The sequence below is a fragment of the Carcharhinus amblyrhynchos genome, chromosome 33, assembly GCF_965287045.1.
Source record: "Carcharhinus amblyrhynchos chromosome 33, sCarAmb.v2.hapA, whole genome shotgun sequence".
Lineage (NCBI taxonomy): Eukaryota > Metazoa > Chordata > Chondrichthyes > Carcharhiniformes > Carcharhinidae > Carcharhinus > Carcharhinus amblyrhynchos.
Genome location: NC_137356.1, coordinates 6,981,207 through 6,986,928, shown reverse-complemented (window position 1 = coordinate 6,986,928; position 5,722 = coordinate 6,981,207).

Genomic DNA, 5,722 nt, shown 5'->3' with positions numbered 1-5,722 from the left:
CATTGAAGTTTAAGTTTATTTATCAGTGTCACAAGTAAGGCTTACATTAACACTACAATCAAGTTACTGTGAAATTCCCCTGGTCGCCACACTCTGGCACCTGGTCAATGCACCCTAACCAGCACATCTTTCAGACTGTGGGAGGAAACCGGAGCACCCAGAGGGAACCCACGAAGACACGAGGAGAATTTAATACGGCCAATGCACCTTGCCAGCATGTCTTTCGGACCGTGGGAGGAAACTGGAGCACGCGGAGGAAACCCATGCAGACACGGGGAGAATGTGCAGACTCCACACAGACAGTGACCCAAGCTGGGAATCGAACCCAGGTCCCTGGCGCTGTGAAGCAGCAGTGTTAACTGCTGTGCCGCCCCTATTATTGACTCTTTTTCTGTACCTCTTTTCCCCTTTTTGCGTGGCATTTGCATTGTTCCATTAGCAAAAGACTTTTATTCAACATTAAATCATTTCCATCGCACCAATTATTCTAATTGCCCTCAATCTCATTCCCAGCCAGATATTCACCCAACTCTTTTTAAAGTTTTAATTAATAAGGCTAACTACTTTCTGCATTTCTATTAATATATGGTGGTGGGTTCAGGGAAATTTTATCTAGTCTAGAATTTTGCTCGAGGCATATTAATTTTCTAACAGTATGCAAAAAATCCAATAAAGTTATTTAACTCCATCCATTCAGCACAGCATTTGAAAAACTTATGATTCCCCTCAATCTACTTTTTAAAAAATTCATTTATGAGACATGGACGTCACTGGCTGGGCCAGCATTTATTACCCATCCCTAATTGCCCGAGGGCAGTTGAGAGTCAACCACATTACTGTGGCTCTGGAGTCACATGCAGGTCAGACGGGGCAAGGATGGCAGATTTCCTTCCACAAGGGACATTAGTGAACCAGATGGGTTTTCTGACAATGGTTTCGTGGTCATCAGTAGATTCTTATTGAATTTAAATTCCACCATCTGCTGTGGCAGGATTCGAACACGGGTCCCCAGAGCATTAGCTGAGTTTCTGAATTAACGTTCTTGTGATAAGACCACTCGACCGTCACCTTCCAAAACGAAGGATGTTCATTTGCTTCAGGCATCAAAAAACAAAACATCCTATCATACTTCCCTGGGACAGTAGTTAGCACTGCTGCCTCATAGCGCCAGGGACCTAGATTTGATTCCCAGCTGGGGTCACTGTCTGTTGGGAGTCTGCACATTCTCCTCATTTCTGCATGGGTTTCATTTGGACGCTCTGGCTTCCTCCCACAGTCCGAAAAATGTGCTGGTTAGGTGTTAAATTCTCCCTCAGTGTACCTGAACAGGCGCCAGAGTGTGGCGACTAGAGGATTTTCACAGTAACTTCATTGCAGCGTTAATATAAGCCTACTTGTGACACTACTCAGTAAACTTAAAACTTTAAAATATCTTATGAACAAATGTAAACGGTAACGGCCATGTTTAGGGCTAAGTACCCAATAAATTCATTAGAATCATAGAAACTTATAGCTTAGACAGAGGTCATTGATAAGACCGTAAGACATAGGAGCATAATTAGGCCTCTTGGCCCATCGAGTCCGCTCCGCCATTCAATCATAGCTGATATTTTTCTCATCCCCATTCTCCTGCCTTTTGCCCATAACCCCTGATTCCCTTATTGATCAAGAACCTATCTGTCTCCATCTTAGAGACTCTCAATGACCTGGCCTCCACAGCCTTCCACGGCAGAGAGTTCCACAGATTTTGATTTTTGATCCAACATGCCTGTGCTATCCCATTGAAAGAACTCTTCCACATCCCTGCATGCTTCTCATCTCCATGTACCTATTCAATTCCTTTGTCACCATTTTTTCAGTTAAAGTATTTCCAATACTGACAAAAGATGTAGTGGCATTGGAGGCAGTTTAGAGGAGGTTCACTAGATTGATTCCATGGACGAGGGGTCTCAAGAAAGATTGAACAGTTTAGGCCGATACTCTCTGAAATTTAGAAGAATGAGGGGAGATCAAATTGAGGTACACAAAATGATAAAAGGCGTGGATAAAGTAGACGTGGAGCGGATGCTTCCTCTTGTGGGACATTCTAGGATGAGAGGTCACAGTCTTAGGTTAAGGGGCAGCAAATTTAAAACAGAGTTGAGGAGAAACTACAGAGTTGAGAATCTGTGGAATTCGCTACCCCAAAGTGTGGTGGGTGCTGGGACAGTGAGTAAATTTAAGGAGGAGTTAGACAGATTTTCAATTGGTAATGGGTTGAAGGGTTATGGAGAGAAGGCAGGAAAATGGGGATGAGGAGTATATCAGCCATGATCGAATGGCGGAGCAGACTCGATGGATCGCACGGCCTAATTCTGCTCCTATATCTTGTGAACTATAAAACTGATTGGTTAAAAAAATCCTCATCGTTAGATCTTTTTGCAGTGGAATCTCTAATTTCTCAACAGACGGAATTCTTTTTTCCTAGATTTGTTCTGTCAAAACCTATCATCTTTAGCCTCTCTTAGATCACCACTTAACCTTTTCTCTTCCACGGAGAACAGATCCAATCCAACTTTGGCAATTGCAATTAATGAATAATTGAGTTTTTCATAACAACCTATTCGCCCGTGCTGATTACCCACAAAATTTGTGGATGACAAGTTTGCCGATGACACCATTGTAGTGGGTCAGACCTCAAACAACGATGAGACAGAGAATCTGGTGAACTGGTGCGGCAACAATAACTTCTCCTTCAGTGTCAACAAAACAAAGGGGATAGTCATTGGCTTCAGGAAGTATAGTGGAGAACGTGCCCCTATCTACATCAATGGGGTTTATGTAGAATTGGTCGAGAGCTTTAGGTTTCTCCGTGTCCAGATCAGCAACAACCAGCCTTGGTCCTTCCACTCCGACACTATAGTTAAGAAAGCCCACCAATGCCTCCACTTTCTCAGGAGGCTAAGGAAATTTGGCACGTCCGCTACGGATCTCACCAACTTTTATGGATGCACCATAGAAATCATCCTTTCCTGTTGTATCACAGCTTGGTATAGCTCCTGCTCTGCCCAAGACCACAAGAAACAACAAAGCAAACCAGCCTCCCATCCACTGATTCTGTCTACACTTCCCGATACCTCGGAAAAGCAGCCAACATAATTAAGGACCCCACGCACCTCGGACATTCTCTCTTCCACTTCTTCCGTCAGGAAGAAGATACGAAAGTCTGAGATCACATGCCAATCAATTCAAGAACAGCTAGTGCCTTGCTGCTGTCAGACCTTTGAATGGACCTACCTTATATTAAGTTGATTTTTCCCTACACCCTGGCTATGGCAGTAACACTATGGCTGGAATTTTACCATCCTGCCCACCACGGGAATTGGAGCAGGCGAGGGGTGGACCATGGAAGGTCTTTTGACCTCAGGTGGGATGTTATGGCTTCAGGACAAGCGAGGCCGTAAAATCCCATCCTACATTCTGCACCCTCTGCTTTTCTTCTCCTCTATATACTCTATGAATGGTATGCTTTGTCTGTATAGCCCGCAAGAAACAATACTTTTCACTGTATCCCATTACATGTGACAATAATAAATCAAATTAAATAAAAATTACATCACAATGCACGTATTTAATATCATAGTTTGGCAAAGATAGCGTTTACAATCTCAACAGTTCTGGATTGTGAATCTACCAGCATTACACTTGGTTGTCCCATTATATAGTTTTAAGTTTATTTATTAGTGTCACAAATAGGCTTATATAAACACTACAATGAAGTTACTATGAAAATCCTCTATTTGCCACACTCCGGCGCCTGTTCGGATACACTGAGGGAGAATTTAGCACAGTCAATACACCCTAACCAGCACGTCTTTCAAACTGTGGGAGGAAACCGGAGTACCCAGAGGAAACCCACACAGATACGGGGAAAATGTGCAGACTCCAACAGGCAGTGACTCAAGCTGGGAATTGAACCCAGATCCCTGGCTTTGTGAGGCAGCAGTGCTGACCACTACGCCACCCCACTATCATTATAATTACTTGCCCTGTTACATAACCATCCAGAGATGCCAAATTCATTTTCCATTATGTTGAGAGGCTTGCTTGAGTTGCCAACTCAACTGTAGGAAGTAAAAATAATAGAAAAATAAACTAAAAACTTTTATGTTTGGATAATGGAAAACGCAGAATTTGATTCTGGGAAAACGCAGAATTTGATTCTGGGAAACTGGAAGGCAGATTAACACCCCCCGCTCCCCCACCACCTCCCCATCCGCCCCCCCGCTCCCCCACCACCTCCCCATCCGCCCCCCGCTCCCCCACCACCTCCCCATCCCCCCCACCCCCCACCCCCCAACTCACGCCCCACCCCTCACCTCACGCCCCCCCCCACCCCACCCCCCCCACCCCACCCCCCACCCCCCCAACTCACCCCCCACCCCCCCCCGACTCACCCCCCACCCCCCCCCGACTCACCCCCCACCCCCCACGACTCACCCCCCACCCCCCACGACTCACCCCCCACCCCCCCACGACTCACCCCCCACCCCCCCACGACTCGCCCCCCACCCCCCGACTCGCCCCCCACACCCCCCCACCCCCCGACTCGCCCCCCACCCCCCACCCCCCCGACTCACCCCCCACCCCTCACCCCCCACCCCCACACCCCCAACTCACCCCCCACACCCCCAACTCACCCCCAACTCACCCCTCACACCCCCAACTCACCCCCCACCCCTCACCCCCCAACTCACCCCTCGCCCCCCCCACTCACCCCCCACCCCTCGCCCCCCCAACTCACCCCCCACCCTCGCCCCCCCCACTCACCCCCCACCCCTCGCCCCCCCCAACTCACCCCCCACCCCTCGCCCCCCCCACCCCCCCCCCACCCCTCACACCCCCAACTCACCCCCCACCCCACCCCCCACCCCCAACTCACCCCTCACACCCCCAACTCACCCCTCACACCCCCAACTCACCCCTCACACCCCCAACTCACCCCTCACACCCCCAACTCACCCCTCACACCCCCAACTCACCCCTCACACCCCCAACTCACCCCTCACACCCCCAACTCACCCCCCACCCCACCCCCCACCCCCAACTCACCCCTCACACCCCCAACTCACCCCCCACCCCTCACCCCCCAACTCACCCCTCACACCCCCAACTCACCCCCCACCCCTCGCCCCCCCAACTCACCCCCCACCCCTCACCCCCCACCCCACCCCTCACACCCCCAACTCACCCCCCACCCCACAACTCACCCCCCACCCCACCCCCCAACTCACCCCTCACACCCCCAACTCACCCCCACCCCTCACCCCCAACTCACCCCCCACCCCTCGCCCCCAACTCACCCCTCACACCCCCAACTCACCCCCCACTCACCCCTCGCCCCCCCAACTCACCCCCCACCCCTCGCCCCCCCAACTCACCCCCCACCCCTCACCCCCCCCCCCCCCACTTTTTATCCCCCACTCACCCCCCCCCCCCCCAGCCCCTCAGCCCTCCAACTCCCCACTCCCCAATTTTAACTCTGAATAACGCAAACGGCACAAGAACAAATAATAAGATGGAGAAGTCTCCCTACCTTCCTTTGGAGGCCGGGGGTGTAGTGCAGAGAGAGGGAGAGGTTTCCAGCCCAGCCTCTCCCCCCCTGGATCTGGTTTTGGCTCCGGGATCCAGCTGTGGATAACACAAGTTCCCGCTCGCGGGACCACCGCCGGCCCCTCGCGCT